Raw genomic sequence first — 21,859 nt, forward strand, 5'->3', positions numbered from 1 at the left:
CTTTATTCTGAAGGTAAGACCGGAAAAAGAGAGTTGTTGTTGCTGCGAAGTTGTTGGCAGTCTCAGGGCGCCGGTCCGGTTATAAAGTTGTGTATTGAACAGTCAAAACAAGTTATATGTATCATTACGAGTTATAATACAAGAATAGAAAGAATACACCACAGACACTTTCAAACGAGATGGCACATGTGAGTAAAGTTGGCAAGTTGTCCTACCACAAATTAGCAACAATGCACACACAAGATGAAACATCCAACATGGATGCCTAAAGACAGCTGAGACAACTGCGACAGTCGCATCCAGGTCAAACACAACGTTAAAAGGTGGACACGTTAAAACGCTACCAGCACTTGAACTGCAAAGCTCTATGAGGAGACTACAAGATTCCCACAAATGCTTAATCAACTTTCAAGCTGCCCCAACCAGACGCAAGGAACAAGGAAGGCACTGACTGCCTATCTATTACACTATAACCTGTGAGTAGCCTATAATTTATTGCCTTACAGGTCAGCTGAGCCACGTTATGAAGGATTCATCTGAAGTGCCCCTTTTTGTGCAGTACCCTTTGATTGTTCATTATTCTGAAGAATAGTTCAATCCAAAATATAATGCTGTAAGTGTTAGGCCGTTTTTACGCACCTGCTCGTCATTAATGCATAAAAGAAATGTATGATTTGTATCATTTTTATCAGATGTCCGAGAAATTTTAATCATTCCGGACATTGGGACCGGCAGTTTTAAACCCTAGTGCAACCTCTGGCGTATATTAGCTCTGGCCCATAGCGTTAGAAGTTCTCCTTAACGCTATGTGACTTTTCGGGCATTGCCCGCATACCCCCGGTAGCACAGCCTCTCGACTGTAGTAAAAATAAAAATACACTTTCGCTACTCACCAAAACAAAGACGGTTTTAATATGCTTTAATGCTTTAATATGTTTTAATATGCCTACTTTCCTTAGTGGGAACCCCCCACCTCCCATCTAAAATACACAGTAACCCTTCCTTTTACAGTACAGTAATAACAGTACCAGGTAATTATCAGGTACCAGGTAATTACATGGTATTGTAAAAGGAAGGGTTACCAAATACAATTTTTGTCCAGAAAAGAAAATATTGTGTGTGTGTGTGTGTGTGTGTGTGTGTGTGTGTGTGTGTGTGTGTGTGTGTGTGTGTGTGTGTGTGTGTGTGTGTGTGTGTGTGTGTGTGTGTGTGCCGCCTGAAGCCAAACTATAATAAACAAAGAAGGCAGCATTTGTTTTGTATACAATAGTACAGTTGAGGCATTCATCTGATGCTCTCAACGACACAGATTGCAGCACTTTAAGTGCAACGGAACAATATTCCCTTGAACGCCAAGCATCTCACAGTCAATAGCAAACAGTGCAGGGGTCGGAGCCACAGCACTGACAACTGCTGTATCCCTGGAAAGAGGAAGGAGAACACAAAGCAAAAAGAAACTGACATGAATTCAGATGGATGTTCTGTGTTGCTGCTGGGCTACAGGGGAAAACACCTGCATGTCCAGTAACACTCCAGGAGAGGAGAAAAGAAAACCTATTTCAGTGAACAGGAAACTAAAATAGACCTAGATACTGTAGCATCTCAACATGCTACAACACATCTGTCTTTCTTTTCAAAATGAAAAATGTACATTTGTGGCATTCAGCGCCCCTGATTCAAAAGCAACTCACGTGTGCAACACAATAAAATAAGTTCAACAATAGTAAGCAGTAAGCCTGAATTACTTCATTGTACAATGGATTATAAATGAAGCAATAGCAGGGTTAAAGGTGCAGCGCTTGAACGACACATTAAACACCTATAATCAAAAAGAAAATGATTCCAAGGCACTCTTCAAAAGGTTAAAAACATCTTTAACTCATTGGCCGCCATTAACGCATTAATGCGATCTAATAAATAGTGCGCTTGGCCGCCAAGATCGCATAAATGCGTTCTATTTTTTTTATTTTAAACATTTTTTTTTTAAATTTGACCCTAAGACCTAGGAGATATGATTTTTCGAAGATCTAGACTCCTATCCACTTCCTTGTTAACTTAAAACTTAAAAATTCTGTATCTCGGCTCCTGAGTACTTTTTGTTTTTCAATTAAAAATCTCTGGCAGCCAACAGCTAAAAATCTGAAATAACTCTGGCAGCTGGTGAGTTAATAAAAAAAAGTCAAGTTCATAATTGAACAGGTACTGTAAATAACATGTTTCGGCCTCAAGTGGCCTTCATCAATGCAAACGAACACATTGGATGTGGTGCAGACTTTTCTTTACATCTTGGAGTGAAGGCATCGGTTTGTTGAACCGGATTACAGAGGGGATGTACTGTAACAGAGTGTAATAACAACACAATCTCTGCACCAAAGAATTATTTTCCATGTCTTCCAATGTTATTCATATGGCAGAGAACTGACTAATTTAAATGCAGACTGGTAATACGATCACTCAATTAGGCTGCCTGATGAAATGAAATGAGCCATTCTCTCAAGTACAGTAAATAGAGGCTCTGGTAAATGACACTTGGAGAAGAATTCCTAATCGTAATTGCATGTCCTGCAGTCTGGAACAAGCACGCGGATAGAAAAGGCAAAGTGGCAGGTTGTGAGGGGAGGGAGAGGGGGGGGGGGGGGGGTCTAATCCAACTCCAGGAAATGATCCGGAAGGTAAACCTAACACAATTAAACCTGCTCTGTGGGAACTAGGAAATTGAAATTCATGTATTCTATTTGTCATATAAGTGTTTAAAGTAGGGTTTAATATTTTGCGAGTGAGACATTGTGAGATATTTTCTATATCCCGGGAAAGGAAGCACATTATCCCAAGAAAAATAGTTTTTATCTACAGTCAAAACACATTTGACACAAACCTGAACACTTTATTGTATTATTTGGTGATATTATTAAAGCAAAAAAGAACAGTATTTATGTTAATCAACATTAGAATGAACATAATATAAACTTTGAATGCAGCTTAAATTTCACTAAAGCGGCGAGCCTTCTATTCATGTGAGGGATATGAAATGCCAAGTTCATTGCCCTTGATCTCTGCTAAGCAGAAGAGCCTCGTGAAAGTGATATTTGACAATTCTTCATTGTATAAACAAATGTAATGTGTTAAAGCAAGTCATTTGGCATTTTTAAAATCATTCCATTTAGCTGAGATTGATTCCATAATTCTGTTAGGCTCTGAGGCTGCAGTTGTGCAGGGTGCATTATGAGTCTTCTGTATTAGCCAAGCAATGTACAGTATATGGTAGTCAATGATCAATCAACAGAACATGAATTTATTTTAGCTGCAACTTTTCAAAGTAACATTGCACAATTGTGCATCTATCTAATCCAGTCTTTCTTTAAACATACAAAAGTAAACTGTAGGCCTACACTTTTTTTTCACCACTACCTAGATATATCACATCCACCCTATAGTCTCGCGTAGCCAGACAACTATTCCACAATCTCCGAATGCTATATAGAGTCTGGAACTTACACCTCCCGAAATCTGAACCCGGAAGTTGGCATGTGTTTGTCATTTCCGTTCATGAGAACATATTTTAAAATATCTTTACACTTTATTTTTTTATTTCCATAAGCAGCAAGCTATATATGCTTAGATGATTTTGATTTATATGAGGATACATTTGCGTGACGGTAAAGATGAAACGGAAGTGGAGGGGAGGCGGGGCTTCAGCTTTCCCCCATACTCATCAACAGAGCTTCCGAACTCTTCCGAACTCCAGACTGTATGACCGGAAGCATTTGAAAATTGGCAACAGTCTGGCCACGTGAGACTACATCCACCCCAATCTGGGAACCCATCGCCAACTGAAAATGAAAAACAGCGCCCTCTGCTGTTTGTTCTATGTCTGTTGGCTCTGGGCGGAAGAAAACGTAACGCTAGTGCTCAGGGAAACCGGGGTTTAGAGGTCTGCCTTCAGCTTTCTCTTCCGGTGGGTGCCACTATGTTTTCATTCCCACTAACAATATTTCTACACGGAACACTAACACCACTTCTCCCAGAGAACATGGATCGTTTTGGTTATAAGCCCACTTGTTTCTATGATGAAAGAGTAAGTTAAAATGTGAATATCTTTCCGTGGTTTTGTCTGCTCCGCGGACGCTATTGTTAAATTAGTTTGGGTTTGTTTCGAGGGGGAAAGATCGACGGACATGTGAATCCCGCCCACTACATTTGATTGGGTAAAGCGCGGCCTACTTCCTGATCTGAATGCGCACAAGTTATGACGAACCTCCCCAACAGATTCCAACGCAGCGCAGAATCTGTTCTTGAGAGATTACATCCACCCTAACACTATGATATCCACTCTAACACCATCACATCCACCCTAACACCATCACACCCACCCAGACAGGTCATCCACAGAGTGGTGGCTTCAACACCAACTAATAACCGTACTACTACATGCTGCTCACATCCATGGCCCTAGCCAGCTATGATGTCACCAAGGTCTGAACATCTGTAATTATTTGATATATTCAAAAATATTTTAAAAAATCACACCCAGTGTGAAGTGAGCGGTGCTATTTATGAGTTATTAATTTCATCATGCATCTCGGTAGCCAATCACAGCACGTCCTGCGAAGTGACGTGCTTACATTTTTTACATTATTATTAATTTCATCATGCGTCTCGCTAGCCAATCACAGCGCGTCTGCGAAGTTTGAAGTTAATTTCATCATGTGTCTCGCTAGCCAATCACAGCACGTACTGCATAGCTTAGCCTATGGGCGTGTTTTCCACAGCATGGCGTCACAGCGAAAGACAAATTTTCGTGACGGAAAGAAAAACTTTCACCACGGATGGGTCCTAAACCCTCTTATAGGAGCGGTTACACCGCTCAAAAATAATAGTAATAATAATAAGGGAAGAAAACATCTCTTTTGCGTGTCTGCCTGCCAGCTGTGTGTGCGTGTGCGTGTGCGTGTGCGTGTGCGTGTACGTGCGTGCGTGCGTGCGTGCGTGTACGTGCGTGCGTGCGTGCGTGCGTGCGTGCGTGCGTGCGTGCGTGCGTGCGTGCGTGCGTGCGTGCGTGCGTGCGTGCGTGCGTGCGTGCGTGCGTGCGTGCGTGCGTGCGTGCGTGCGTGCGTGCGTGCGTGCGTGCGTGCGTGCGTGCGTGCGTGCGTGCGTGCGTGCGTGCGTGCGGAAGAGCTGGCTAGCCCCTCCCACCCACTGACTGACTGCTCCTCCACTGATTGACAGCTGTCAAGCATTGTGGTTAAGTTTCACCCGTCAACACTCACCACAGGTGCTCCGTCAAGCCACTTTCAATAATCCACGAACCCCGCGTCAGACAATCGTAAGCATCTGACTTACAGTCCATAGATTTCAGTGTCGGAGAAAGATAATGTTGTATATTCCCTTATTAGTAAGAAGTATTGATGGAAAAATATGTTGGAAGAAATATGATGAAATATAAAATTAGCTATGCCCAATTGCTCTAAAAGTAGTACTTGTTTTTCTACTAGCTCAAAACCCACAGCAGTCACTGTGGACGTCCATTTACGCCCACAGCTCATTCTACTTTATATTTGCATTTACTTTAAAAAGGGCAGGCATTGTACTCCCAATTCTAAAGCTGTAGCTTTGTATGATTATTTGCCCTATTTGTGATGGAGGCATAAGTACTGTACTTCAAATAGAAAGCCTTGTACATAAATAACTCAAAGTTGTACATTTACCTGGCATTCCTCAATATGAGTTTCTGAGATAAACACATTTTTTGAGACAAAACGTTTCATACAAGCTCCAGAACCAAGCATATCATCATAGCTACTTACATTACCTCAGTGTCTTTATGATGTGTCCAAATGTGCTCCCTCTTTGTCTAATGATAGATAATGGGTTTATGTGTAAATTATTTTTGCAAATTATTTGTGTTCTTCAAGAGATTTTCATGGCTTTTTATAAATGTAGCTCCCGAACTTCACAAACCTGGCTAGTGGCTACGGCGTTGCTCGTATTGTAATAGCATTAGATCCTGAGAAAGTTGGAATAGATATGCAAATTTTTAATTACCAATCACTCAGTGCATTTAAATGTTTCAAATGGCTCCTTTGAGAAAACAAGGCAGCATAGCGTGCTGTTGAGTCCTCCATCAACATCACTAGGGGTGAGGTAGATTAATGTTCATTGCCAGTACTACTACCACAACCTTCATCACTTCATATTGTTCTCCTCCGGCCACCAGCTTCATGCATCCCTGAACAAATGCATTAAGTTTTTTCCATGCCACTATGGTGTAGAACTTGGAAGAAATTTACATCCTGTAGGAAAAGATTTTTAAAAAATGTTTGAATTGAGGTATGAAAATCAATCACAAATATGCTGGTAATGTGTCAGCCAACCACAATAACTAATTAATAAATGGGTAAAATATTGATGATTTTAAGAGAATGGGTACGCCTCACGCATGCACTGTATCCTAGAGTTGATTTTGGGTCAATATCTAATTTACTGGGGAAGAGTTTTAAATTAACACGATTAAAACAAAAATGAAATTAAAATATTCCTAAAAAAGATTCAAAACATTGTATCACAAATGTAAAGAGTGTGAAACATGCAGTCCGCATGCGGTAGCTCTGCTGAATATCTGTCAAATATCCAATATGAAACTAACTTGACTGTGGTCACTGCAGCGGGGTTTCTCCCTCCAGCACGGATTACAAACCCACAGGTCTGTGCTGGGCACAGACACACTGTAGCAATTTAGAAGCAATTTATAAGAAACCTAACTGGTGTGGACCAAACATTAGCACATTGTGACAGGTCGTATGTGAATTTTGGCAGGCAGCTGCTCCCCTCTTCCCGGTATACTGCGTACCAGCACTGAATCTTTTAGTGGTATGGAGTACCGGATCGTACTGGCCCACTTTCACCCCTGAACAGCCCCACAGAAGAGGAAGATGGCGAAAAACAATAGCTCTGCGAAAAGTACGTCCACTCTCATTTGCAGTTTGATGAGGCCAGAGATGTGTACAGTCAGGAAACCAGACTATTTTTCTTTCTGCATAACGAGAGAACAACAACAGGGGAGCTGTTTTCTCCTCATCAAAACACATCACAGATGGCCAGTCCTTTTGACCGAAAGATAATGCAAAAACAAAAACTGAAAACTCTCTGATGTTAATCATTGTTGGTGTTTTGGGCTTCTGCCATATTGAATTATGAAAGTGGTGAGGGAGTGCTGTCTGGGGTAATCAATAGGCTGATTCCATCGTCCCAATACGCAGCACGGACCCTGAGAGATGTGAGTTTAACAGATGGTGTGACACCTTTGTCAGTATGACGCTGTGTGTGCCTGCGTGTTTGTACATTTCCGCCGTCTTGCTTGCATGTTCTAATCTTGGAAAGATAAAGGGTAAGAAAAAAGGGGAGGAGTGAGTGTTTGTGTGTGTGTGTGTGTGTGTGTGTGTGTGTGAGAGAGATAGAGATAGAGAGAGAGAGAGAGAGAGAGAGAGAGAGAGAGAGAGAGAGAGAGAGGGAGGGAGAGAGAGAGAGAGAGAGAGCATGCACACGAACCAGCATGTTAAAGTGTGTGTGCTTTCATCCTCCCACCTACAGAACACACTGTTGTTGCTTCTCAGTGGCTTTAATTAACCTTCTGCTAACATCAGTGCACAAAGTAAATCTGTGAGCAATGCCAAGCCATAAAAATGAGTAAAGCTCTGCCGTGTACCTGGAGAAAAGGAAGGTCTTTTTCTGTTATGCATTGCTGAACAGTTTGTGACATTAAGGCTTTGTTCAGACTGAATGCAAATGTGATTAGTTTCTCAAATACAATATTCAGGACTGACTTCAACACTCTTATTTGTAAGATCAGATTTGTGTATTTACTTTAGACATCGTCGACCTATCTGTCGATCGCGCCGCATTCTGAGCTTGTAGTGAGCTTGTTCAAGACAGATTTGTCTCCAACAAGGGATTAAATTCGTTCTACTGCTATGCCACAAGAATGTGGAGTGCCCTACCAACAGTTATAAAAACATGTGAATTCTTACTCTCCTTCACAACCGGTGGCTGCAATTCAGAACGGTCCCCAGTAAAAAAGTCAAAGCCTACCCCCCCCCACACCCCCAATTTCTACCCTTATATGATGTTTACTGTACATATTTTTATTTTCAATTTCTACCCGTTTATATGATGTTTTTGCATAGTAGTGTATATTTGTCTGTCATTAAATGTTTCGATGAATTGAGTACAAAGGCATACAAACAAGCCATAGTGCTTTCTTGGATTTAAAATCCTCTTAACAGACCTTGTATTGAACTGTACTTCCCTGTGCTTGACTGCTTGTCTTTGCAAACTGTTAACAAAGTATTCAATCAATCAATCAATCAGTAGATCTTTTATTTCCGGCAAGCAATTTCAAACCACCTAGGAATGTGGCTCAAATCTGATTCACAAAAATCTGTTTCCATGTGGTTTTTCTGCTGTTCTTGACTTGATAAACATAATCTGATTCCAATATGGATAGGCCACAGATTGGATTTGACCTGCCAGTGTGAATAGAGCCAACATGGTGAAGCATTCCCTCACATCAAATACAAGGACTCCACATCCAAACTGGCATGAATGTCATAGATGGCCTACTGTATACACATACACACACACACACACACACACACACACACACACACACACACACACACACACACACACACACACACACACACACACACACACACACACACACACACACACACACACACACACACACACACACACACACACACACACACACACACACACACACACTCTCTTTAGGCAGAGCGATTTACAGTAAGCTAGGTAAACATATACATCAAATGCATAGAGACAGTGTAGTGCCTCAGTAATCTAGGATCAGTCTCACCTAGCATCAGTCTAAACAGTATAATCTGTACATTCATTGAAACTATACAAACTATAGGATGCCAGGTCAACACATGGACCTGGTATCTGTCTAAACAACATTTAAACCTTTGCATAATACTGCATGGTGGTCAAGGCTAGGGTCAAGTGCTACGGGCTGAGGTGGAGTCTGAAGAGGCAGAAAATTGGGAGTTAGTCAACAGATCTGACTGCAATGAGGGGTTTGTTCCACAGCCCAGAGGGGAGAACAGTCTGGGACGTGTGCAGCAGCTTCCCTGTGTTAGCTGATCTGAGTGAGTGGGAGGGGTTGTAGGGTTGGATCAGGCTTTGAAGATATGGGGGAGCCGTTGCTTTGTAGGCCAACTTCAGTGTTTTGTACTCTGTGCGGGCAGTAACTGGGAGCCAATAGAGGGAGTGGAGAAGGGGGAGATATATATATATACACACACACACACACACACACACACACACACACACACACACACACACACACACACACACACACACACACACACACACACACAGTAGACAGACAGACAGACAGACAGACAGACACACAATTTATATTCAAGAGTGTTGGGGAAACTTTTGATTCCCTGGGAAGCCTTCCAACCTAACGATGTGTGCTGCGTTAACTAAGGATGGCAGGTGTTGTCGTGAGAGTGGCATCAGCACCTAGGGTCTGCCCTCCCTGCCTCCCACAGAGAGCTGTCACACGCTACTGCACCACTGTAGCTACAAGTCCTTAACACGTCCTGCAGAAAACTCTTTCACACCCTGTTAGGAATCAACTAAAGTGGCCCAGACTGCGTTTCTATTTCATACAGTCATTCATGTTTTATGAGGGGTATCATATTGATTCTGGGAGTCAACACAGTCAACCGCTAAGGGAAGCGCAGAGTCTCAATTCGCCGGTGAGTTCACTCAACACCACAGAGTAACAATCAGAATTGGACCAGTCCATATTCACAGTACAGCGCCCCCTTGTGTTAAACAGCTGTTCCATGTTTGGCTGCATTTACAGATATATTCACTGGTAATTGACTCCTGTTTGTTCAAGTATTGGTGGAAAGCTACAATCACTCTATATAATTGGAATCCAGCTCCACCAGATGGGTCGAGGTAATGGACTTTTAAGTCTTTTTTTTTTTGCATTTTTCAGCCTTTTCTATTATAGCGACAGTGGAGAGAGACAGGAAATGTTAGGAGAGAGAGATGGAGAAGGACGTGCATAAAAGGGCCTCGGGTCAGATTCGGAACCGGGTCAGCTGCTCAAGGACTGAGCCTTAATGGTATGCGCTCTGCCAGGTGAGCCATCATTGTCTCCATTTTTTGTTGTGATGATAACTAAGCTACCTGACTGTAAACTTAATTACTTAATTAATAATAGGAATGAGGGCCAATAACAGTTGAAGGAAAGGAACTTCTTGTGTGTGTGAATGTAAATACAACCCATGCATTGTACAGTAGGTATGGATGGATATACAGTATGTGTGCAGTAGTGTGTAACCGACGTAGAGGAATAGGCTTCCATAACTTGGTGACATTGTGATTTTTTGGTCTGGTTTCATGATACTATTTCTGTGACTGCATTTCAACATCACAAGAACATCATCTATTAGGAAACAAGGAGATGTCGGTGTGCTGTGTTTGCAATACTGTAACTACTGTCGGAATACAGACCAAAATGAATCATGATGATTTGGAACAGTTAGCCGCTATGCTATAAAATTAATCTCCTGCAGATGAGATAGAATCGACTCAATGTTACCGACACCCTGAAGCAACGTGGGAAATGTTCAGCTTTGAGGCTTTGAGCTTCTTACATTATTATGGATGATTGGGTGTCATCACTTCTCCTTCATCTCTGCTTCAGTTTGAAGTTTTTGGAAACAGAAAACGAAAGACCCATGGCAGGAACAGGATATGGGTGATGTGATGTCACAGCATGTTTTTTTCTTTCCTACATCTCGGTACAAATGCCTAATGAATGCTTGTAATATACAAAAGTCTCAGAACTTTTCTGAACTCGTATATTCATGCTCCATTGTAAATTATCCTTAGAGTTTTCTTAGCCACTTTCCACCTGGTGTCCATGTTTTGGGTATGTCCAAAAAAGCTAAAAAAAAAAAAAAAAAAAAGCTAAAATAGCTGATCTATACACCCATAAAACATCACACTGCGACGCATTGTGAGCTTGTAGAACGGCTATTTTTGATACTTTTGCACGAGACTGTCGTATAACAAAGTACACATTTTTGTGATTTCTTTGAAGTATTGTTTGTTTAAAAAAAAACTTTCCTAAAGTATAAATTGTACAGGTGCACAAACAGTATAGATGTTGTCCAAGGCACGGGAACCAACACAGTGGTCCATCTAGGAAACCAAATAAAAAACAACCAGAATCAATCCAATCTAACTGAAAACATTGGACTAAAGGTAAATAAAAGTTGATGTTCAAAGAAGTGCCTCTCAGGCACGATGTAGAGTTTTCAGTTCAATATGTTCTCACCAGCAACCAAAGCCTGTAGTATCCAATAAACTTCAAAATCTCTCTTCAAACACTCCACCACCGATTTTTCTGTCGAGTTACACGGCGAACCCACAAACTTTTTGGTCCTGCACACGTCCCATTGTTAATAATCTGTAAGCAACTTTTCCCTCAATATTGATGGTTCCATTGTTACCCACTCCACCCAAGTACAGTACATAACCTCGGAGTCATCCTTGACCTCGTCTTGCGTAAGCCAGTCGGCGATCGGAGATTTCCGCCTTTCGACTACCCTGGGAAATTGAAATTGAAATCTAGATTCAATGCTGAGGATAGAAGAGTGGAGAAAACCTCCACTTGATTGATTGAATATTTTATTAAGACAGAAATGTAAAAACATCACGAGTACAGTCAAACACAAAAGGATAACACCCAAAAGTCCTTGCGGTCTTGTTTCCACTAACAAACAGATGCCACTAACAAACTAACGAACATATGCCAAACTACTTCGGAAACCAATCCTGTTACTGTCCAAATATGAAGGATTGCTCTAACATCTTTGCATTGGTTCTGCAATGCAATAGTTTTTTTGAATATATGAATTTTGTTATACCAGATCAGTGTACCAGATGTATCGGTTTAGGCAGAGATCTCTCCTTCTTTCCCTAAGTTAACCAGATCACCAAAACACCCCGGAAACATTGCCCTTCTCAGACACACATTGACATTTACTGCTGCAGAAACACTCACTCATACTTTCATCACATCCAGGCTTGATCACTGCAACAGCTTCCTTTCCACCACCATCACTAGAGTCCTCTACACTACAGTGTGCAAAACTCTGCTTCCCGCATGCTGACTGGTACTCACTCCAGAAACCAGTGGTGGAAAAAGTACTCACATTTTTTAAGTAAAAGTAAAGTATAAATTCTGCAGTGTAGAAATACTCTGTTACAAGTAGAAGTCCCGTATTTAAAATGTACTTGAGTAAAAGTACAAAAGTATCGGCATCAAAATGTACTTAAAGTACCAAAAGTTAAAGTACCCATTGTGCAGAATATGTCCAGTTTCACAAGTTCAAAATGTATACAAAATCTTTAGAAAATTGCCGACCTACAAGCTCACAATGCGTCGCGATAGATCTGCTATTTTCAAATGGCCAAAATGTATATAGGGCTGAAGTGGTTAATGTGGCTTGTAATAATAATCGAAATCTACAAAGTAACTAAAGTTTTCAAATAATTGTAGTGGAGTAAAAGTACAATATTTGCCTCTCAGATGTAGTGGAGTAGAGGTGAAAGTACTGAAAATTGGAAATACTCCAGTAAAGTAAAAATACCTAAACATTTTACTTAAGTACAGTACTTGAGTAAATGTACTTAGTTACTTTACTCCACTGCCAGAGACCACTTCATACCAGTCCTGAGCTTCAGTGGCTCTCAGTCAAACACAGAATACATTTTAAAATACCACTCACCACCTTGAGGCCCTCAACAACCTAGCTCTACCTATCACTCCTCCTCCACCACCACCATTCCCCCTCCTGATCCCTCAGTTCCGGGGCTGCTAACCTCCTGCAAACCCCCAGGACCAAGTGCTGAACCTAGGGTGATAGGGCTTTCTCTGTTACCGCCCCCTCTCTGGGGAACTGACTTCAGTTCCAACCCACTTCAAAGCAGCCCCCACCCTCTGTTCTTTTATACCCACGTTCAAAACCCAGCACTTCAGACAAGCCTTCCCCGGCTAATGCCCTTTATCCGTTGATTCACTGTTCAATTTTTTAAATTAATAATAATAATAAATTATACTGTATACAGTGTGTGTGTGTGTGTGTGTGTGTGTGTGTGTGTGTGTGTGTGTGTGTGTGTGTGTGTGTGTGTGTGTATTATATATATATACTGTATATGATAATAATTGAAAAAATGCATGAAGAACAGACAATATTGGAAATTTTAGATTTTTTTTCACACATTTTTTGAATAAATCTTATAATAATTTAATTAATATAAATGTAATAATTAATTATAGTTCCCCCCGCACTTACATTCTCATCAACATCACATTATGTCAAAATATCTGACAATACTGAGTGATTTTTTATTGTTTGTCACTCTATTTAAATAAACGTTGAGGCAACATATTGAATGAAGTACACATTTAAACATGATGACACCTATGCTGACAGTATGACCTACAACACAAAACCAAACATAATGTTATACTCCTTTCAAATTGATTACATGGTATTTTTATGTGGATAGTGTGTAACTTAAAGGTTGTTTTTTTTGTTAGTAAGTACTATATTCTGATAGTAATCTACAGAGCGTTTGTTCGGTCACAGGGGTCTCTCCAGCTCTTTAGTAAACAGTATATAGTACATTTTCAGGTAGGTGACACAATTTAAGCCAATCAGGAGAGAGCACTGAAAATGTATTTTCTGTTTAATGAAGAGCTGGAGAGACATGGGAGACTCCTTTTACTGAACAAACACTATAGCAATGAGTACTATCAGAATATAAAGCTATTTAACACTTATTTTAACCAAAGTAAATCTCTTACCCTAGCTTTAAGTCTTCTGATAAAAAGGCAATTCAAACAAAATGGATCATTTACATATTTTAAAGAGTACATCAAGTATAACATGATATACAGCACAAACAATTATTATCTAGTAAAAATACATATTTTTATCACCAGTCATCCAGGTAGCTATGAATCAGTATGGATAACAAAAGTTGTCGTCTCATCTTTGTTCTAATCTTTTTTCTTTGATCAGTGAAGGTTAACATCCGCTCTGAGACAGAGCCACGACTCCACTTCTAGTCCGTGTTGAGTGCTCTCTGGAACTGGGCAAATTAGAATGAAATATTGAGTTCATTTATGAATTAGTGGGGCTGAACGCCCCTTTGTCTCGGCTTCAGCATGCATATTTAGCTGATGGAAACCTTCGGACGGGTCATTTCTCTTTCGCTGCTTCATTAAATAGTGAAAGTCAAAAGTGCAATGTCTCATGATGTCCGAAAACCCCCCAAACGAGAGCAAGATCTACAGCGGAGGAACAGAGCTTTTAAAATCTGCATGAATATGAAGAAATTAATATGCCGAAAATAGAACCACTGCACCCCCCCCCCCATCTCTCTAAGCACAGGCAACATGGAAAAGAACTGCTGTATTGTATAAAATAATAATCATAATCCAACATAGAAAAGAGGGAAAGGTTCTCTTTTTTTACGTCATGAGGTAGAGAGGAGACCTGAGATGAAAGGAGTTTAGCCCTCTCATCATTAACACAGCAGAGGCACTGGAGAGCTAGATAAAACTCACAGCAGGTCGTTGTACTAACCACAGCCAATCAGTGGCGGCCCTCCAGAGATCTGCACACACACTCCAAAGACCCCACACTGGGGAGGGGGGGGCCGAGAGAGAGAGAGAGAGAGAGAGAGAGAGAGAGAGAGAGAGAGAGAGAGAGAGAGAGAGAGAGAGAGAGAGAGAGTGCAATATTGCAAAAGAGATTGCACAATTGCAATGTGAGTGACACAGCTCTTTTGTTTACACATGTCTTTATTCTTTTTAATTGTACATACAATTCTTTTTTTTTGAACGAAATTGAATTGAGAGAGAGGATGCTCGGGGTGGGACAATGTCGGGTCTCTGTCTGCTCTAACTGTAAAGTGTCTTGAGACAACTGAATGGAATTGAATTGAGGAGAGAGAGAGAGGGGGGGGGCATTCTGAAGCCTCGAAAACAGGACAAACTGATTGGGCTTTGTGCTCTGCAGGTACAGCAGCTAATATGACAAGAGGTGAGAGCTAAGGAGGACTGGGACTGTGTGTTCACCAGTGGTCTGTTGTTCTCTGCCTTTAGAATGCATTCAGGGCTAATGGAGAGGCCATGAGTGGGACAAGAACGCTGGCTTGAATTCTGAATAGGTAAAATACCTCAATTCAGTCCCTCTAGAGACATGCTCGCTATGATGAAGGTCACCATTAGAGAAAGATCTCCTCTCCAGAGGCAGGCTGCAGCCAACAGTGGTAAGAATAAAAATAGATAGATAGCAATAGCATGTAAACGCAAGATATTTTCCTATGTGTGCTATCTGGCTAAGCCTAGTAGAAAACACATACAACAATCTTATGTTGTCAGTCTTTGCTGTCTGGCTCCATATTTAATATTTTGAAGTTTTGTTTTACATACATTAATGGCCTATTTTATGCTATGTTGAGCAAAAGTAGCAAAAATAGCCTATCTACAGTGCAAGCTCACACCTAGCAACGATACAACACATTGTGAGGTCGTAGATCTGCAATCTTTGCTATTTTCACTATTTATGAAACAGTTTGCCTATAATGACATGCCTAGAATTGGGAATCTAGGTTGAAGGTGTATACATCTGTCTCTGTGTTTTCTAAATATTTAACCACTGAAAAGTATTAACAATAGTGTGTGACTAAATAATAACTAACTACTCCATTGGAACACATTTTGTGAAAATAAAGTTTTTTGGAAATACAAGGTTTCCGCCTGACAGCGCTGATATTCATCGTCTGATTTAATGCGTCAGAAATCTCCCTCATTCCACAAGACCTCTGATCCTGTGTCTCAGGTTTGTAATAAACGGTAAATGGATTTCTGCATTTATATAGCGCCTTTTATCCAAAGCTCCTTATGTGCTTTACATTCACCCATTCACACACACACATTCACACACTGATGGCAGAGGCAACCATGCAAAGGCACCGATCTGCTCATCGAGAGCAGTTTAGTGTATTGCTCGAGGACACTTTGACACAAGCCGGGGATTGAACCGGGAAGCCCAGATAGACGTTCTACCCCCTGAGCCAATGCAGCAGGATAAAATTAGCACTTCAAACCGTTCAACCCATCTAATCACCCATTGTGAACACCAGCTAGACCCGAGCTGCAGAAGAAGCTGAATCTCAGACTTAAGGCATACAAAGCTTACTTTGATTACATGCTGGCTCATGGGGGAAACTTTATCAAACCTCTCTCCTTTCCCCCATGGAGAGAGGGCCAGGTGACTTGCAAAACCACTCAACCGGAAGACCAGGCTCTTTCACGCACGCTGCTATGAGGGAACATGCCTTTGATCTACAAAGGGGGGGCGCTGCTCCTCTGTCACCAGTGCGCCCAACCAATCACAATCCTAGTTACATCCGCCAATCAGAAACAGGGGCCTTTAATTCAGCCCCAACAACCACCGTTGTTCAGGGTGCTGCATACTGCGTCTTTCCCCTCAAACACTCTGAGAATAGACGGAGGAATGTGTGGTGTACAAAACCAGCGCATAAAGAAGTATTGAACCTGCGTCTTGACTTACCGATCTCTGTGTCCGATTTGTCCATCTCCGTGTCGGTGAGGGTCAGGGCCGAGTTTGAGCGGCTGGACAGGCAGGAGTTCTGGCCGGACTTCAACCCCCGCCCCCAGAGGGACATGGTACGTTCCGGTGAGGCGGGCTTGTGGTTTTCGGAGGCGACGGGTCCCCTGGAGTAACTGCCGAGGGGGTGCGAGAGGCCCGTCTCAGGGCAGAGAGCCAAAGCCCTCCTGGTGGAAGGCTCACAGACCCCCAGCTGCCTCAGCGAAAACGTCTGGCCTGCATAAGCAAAACAGTAAAGTTAACAGACCAAGGAGACAACAGTTTAAGGGATATAACCACAGTTAGCTGAAGAAAGTTACACTTGGAGGTGGGGAGTTGGTTGAATTAACATTTAGTGTTAATACAAGCCTCTCTCCCATGATACAGTAATTCATAACAATTCGTAAGTCAATAACAAGCTTAAGAGTTGTCAAATTACTTTATTTTAATTATTATTTTTCTTATTTTGATTTAGTATCTGTCTTGTCCATATTTTGTGTTAGTGTAATGTCTCTGTCTTGCTTAACACTTTGCAGCTTCACTGCACTACTACTGTATTGACCAATCTTACTGTACTGCCTTTCGTGTTATTTTGAAAACATTAATAAACAGCTTGTTGAGAAAAGGAAAAAAAAGTTGTCAAATTACTCATAGAGCAGTCTTAGACATTTATTGAGTAGGATCAACACATCTTGTTAGGATTAACACGTTTGATTTAATAATATAAACAAAAACCAAATATTTTAAATGAATATAAATAGTGTGTGTGTGTGTGTGTGTGTGTGTGTGTGTGTGTGTGTGTGTGTGTGTGTGTGTGTGTGTGTGTGTGTGTGTGTGTGTGTGTGTGTGTGTGTGTGTGTGTGTGTGTGTGTGTGTGTGTGTGTGCGCGCGCGCGTGCGTGCGTGCGTGCGTGCGTGCGTGCGTGCGTGCGTGCGTGCGTGCCTGCGTGCGTGCGTGGGTGCGTGCGTGCGTGCGTGCGTGCGTGCGTGCGTGCGTATACATTTATTATTGAATTAAAATACCCCCAAATTTACAGTTTCATTTAGTGGAACATTTTTTGTGTTTAATGGTTACCATTGGTACCAAGTCTTAGTAGGAACTGCATGCTCTGTAGGGAAGGATTACTGACATTTGCTTTTAGAGAGAGAGAGAGAGAGAGAGAGAGAGAGAGAGTGTGAGTGAGTGAGTGAGTGAGTGAGTGAGTGAGTGAGTGAGTGAGTGAGTGAGTGAGTGAGTGAGTGAGTAAGAGAGAGAGAGAGAGAGAGAGAGAGAGAGAGAGAGAGAGATTCAAAGATCATGCAAATCTGAAGGGTAAAAGTATATTTCAGGCATGTTCAATAATATAAAATGAAGAGAAAAATGCTGTTTGTGTTGCAATATTTTTTTTTTTCAGAGGTTATTTGAGAATCAGTCTATTTAACAATAAAGCATTGCCACCATTTCAATTCACGTTCAATTATTACTTGAGAAAGTGATATTGAAAATGTAATATTGCCACCATATTTCAAAGTATTTATTGTGAAAGTGAAAGAAGAATAATAACCTCATATAAACACAACAAAGTATATCTATTTTAAAGCCCTGAAATAAAAAAAGTAATTCACTTTAATATTTGACTGTCATTAAAATTCTACTCAACCGCATAATTGCCACAATCTAATTTCCAATTATGAGCCTAACAGCCTGTATCAAACATGGTTAGAATTGATCCTCCAATGACAGTAAATTAGTTTGAGTAAGGACTGTATTCCATGCATTCAACTTCCCTCTTCTATGAAAGTACTTGATATAATGTAACCATGACAACAGATGGAAGATACAATAGATACTATTATGGCCTATACATGTTCTAACAGACAATTAACAGATAAAATCATTATCCTTTAACACACTCTTCAAACCCTATTTGATTTCCATCTCTAATCTTCACTAACAAAAGAACCTTGACAAAAGAACCTTGATATAAAAAGTCACACTTGTGAACATTTGCCTGTCAAAACTGCTATTTGAAAGATTATCCTAATAATGATTCATAGTGTAGTAAGTAATTTTCAATATGTTGTAATATCAAATCAAGAGCATCAGGGTTTGAGGTGAAATGTTTCATATTAATCAATAAAGCCATTAAATTAAAAGTGTTGAAACATTCAAACCAAGAGCAAAGTATTAATTCAGACAATACGAAGGACACAGATATCAAATATCAATTCACTAGCTCTATGTGAAAATGTTAAAAAGCTGTCTTTATTGGAATATTTAACCCCACTCCACTAAATTAACACCTCCAGCCTTAATAAAACACAGTACAATTAATAAACATAAAAACAAATATGCATAACAAATTCAATGCACATGCAGCACTAGTCTAATAGAACATTTGGCATTTTAACATGAAGAGAGAAATGAATGCCTGTTCAGCGTTTTAATGAGAGCTGAAGAAAAACTAACATCCTTCCAACAACTTCATTATAATCCGATTAATTCTGAAGTAGGCACCAATTAACACCATAAAAATCTATGGGAGATATGGATAGATTTCTAATTGCAATTTTATGAGCTGGGAGAGTGCCATAAAACTCAATAAACTGCCCAAACTTTTAAATGAAGGAAATGAGACGGAGATTCTAGCAGCTAATTAAAAGGACCCTGTTATTTACTGAGCACTTTCGTATTATTTCAAAATGATTCTAGTCGTGTATGGTATTTTATTTTTGTTCACGACAGTTCAGAAGTGCTCCAGTTGTCCACTGTATGAAAACTCAGAGGAACAATTTAATTCGAAATTAGTGGTAAAATATAGGTTCAGACATTTATTTATAATTTTTTATTGCAAATAAGGATTTGGAAGCCCACAACCAGGCCTCAACCATGCAGACCTAACTACTACGTTACCCCTTAGTTAACTCATTCGTTGCTCATCTAATCTCACATCTGAACTTCAAGAAACACATTTGGCATAACAGTCCTCTAAAAATAATTTTAATTAAGAGCTGCTCCACTCAAAGAAAATAAAATCCCCCCCAAAAAATAGGAAAAAAAATGAAAGAGAGAAATGACCTTGACAATGACTTCCGGGGTGCCTGGTGGCTCAGCCAGTTAGTGCACGAGACCTTATACTCCTTTTCTTTTTTCTGTTTCTGTTTTTTATTTGAAAAGTATTTTTTATTTATAAAAATATATATATATATATTAAAAAATAGCAAAAATAGCATATCTACAAGCTCACATCGTGTCGCATAGCCAAGCGTTGTAGATCTTGAGCTGGTAGATCGCACATAGGGCCTAAGTTGCTATAGGACTTACTTCAATCGTATCCACAGAGTGTGTGTCTCTTACTGACCTGGTCTTGCATACTCCTGGCTGTCCTTGTGAGTCATGTCTTTGACTCTTTGGCCTCCGAACAGCATGCGCGTGGGGTCATGGTCGTACGCCTGAAGAGTCTCGCTGGAGCTGTACGACTTCTGGGTGGGGACCCTGCAGCCGTCCTCGCGCTCCGCCGTGGAGGCCGTGTAGCGACGCTCCCTCTCCCTCTCCCAGTCCCTCTCTCGCTCTCTCTCTCGCTCCCTCTGGGACTTGGACAGCGAGCAGAAGGGTCGCTGCTCCTTCACCTGTTCCATGCTGCCTGCATGCTGCTGCGGCCCGCACGCCCGCCACCTGCCTTCCCTCTTCTCTCTCCCGAGTGGCACGCGCCGGATTCCTCCGTTGATTCGTCTTCCAGGCCTCCGCCGCTCGTCTGTCTGTCTCTCCTCTCAGCCTGGCCCCTTGTTTCACCTGGTCAATGGAAAGAGAGAGAGACAGAGAGGGAGAGAGAGAGAGACACAGAGAGAAAGGATGGGGGATAACATTAATCCTTCCCATTCATCTTCAAAATCTCACCCCCATACATCCCACCATCCCTCCTAAACCTCATCAACCCTCAATGTTTTCTTCCCTCTTAAATCACTTTGACACACACATTTCAAATATTTATTTATGTCCACACACACACATATATAAATATAAAATATATATATATATATATGTTTTTATATTATATGTATATATATATATATGTTTTTATATTATATTTATATATATATATATATATATATATATATATATACATATATATGTGTGTGTGTGTGTGTGTGTGTGTGTGTGTGTGTGTGTGTGTGTGTGTGTGTGTGTGTGTGTGTGTGTGTGTGTGTGCGTGCGTGCGTGCGTGCGTGCGTGCGTGCGTGCGTGCGTGCGTGCGTGCGTGCGTGCGTGCGTGCGTGCGTGTATATATATATTATATACAGTACATACTGTATATACACACACACACATATATATGCAGTGGCATGATCTTGGTACTTTTTCTGTTTTTCATTCACCTAAGGAATTTACATTACTTCTCTAGACCACCCGATGGTTAAAATGTACACGAGGAAGCCTTGTCTGTGTATTTTTGCTTATTGTAAGCTGCTCTGGCAAAACGGTGAATAGGAATCCAGGACCATGTACCTCCCGTCACATTGACTTAATAATGAATAGCGTCACCCAAAATAATAATCGTGTCACGCCTGATGTAAATGCAACCAGGAAATGTGAAGAGAATGTGAGAACTTCTTGATAATCTATGTAAACCATGCAGGTAAAAATGTCTTAGTTACACCAGCATATCTTAGTTACACCAACATACTAATAGTTGAAGTATTTTTAAAATATCGCTGTTTCCATTTGGCAAAGGAGAGAGACTGGTAGTGCCTTGGTGAGACTGTCAGAGGGAGGGGGTAGGGGGCTGCAAGTGGGCGGTAACAAAGTCTATGAGCTGTTGGGGGTGTCCACAGAAAAACTGTTTTTAACACTTAAATGTACAGCTTTTGGAGGAAAACAAACATATAACAGCGAGGGTTATTATCTAACAAGACATAGGCCTGTGGCACATCAACTTTAACTTTTTAATTGTTATTATCTGCTTTTAGCAACTGGAAAGACCCTTAATATCCCCTGCATGATTGATGAAGCTTATTTTATTTTGTTTTATATATCTTATCCCTGGTATCATGCCTAGGACCGTGTCTTTTCAGAGTATTTCACAGTATTCTTCCTTTTCCTCTCCTCTCATTTTTTTCTCCTGTGGAATGAATCTGAAT

Source organism: Gymnoscopelus braueri (genome assembly GCF_963280865.1).
Source record: "Gymnoscopelus braueri genome assembly, chromosome: 20".
Classification (NCBI taxonomy): Eukaryota; Metazoa; Chordata; class Actinopteri; order Myctophiformes; family Myctophidae; genus Gymnoscopelus; species Gymnoscopelus braueri.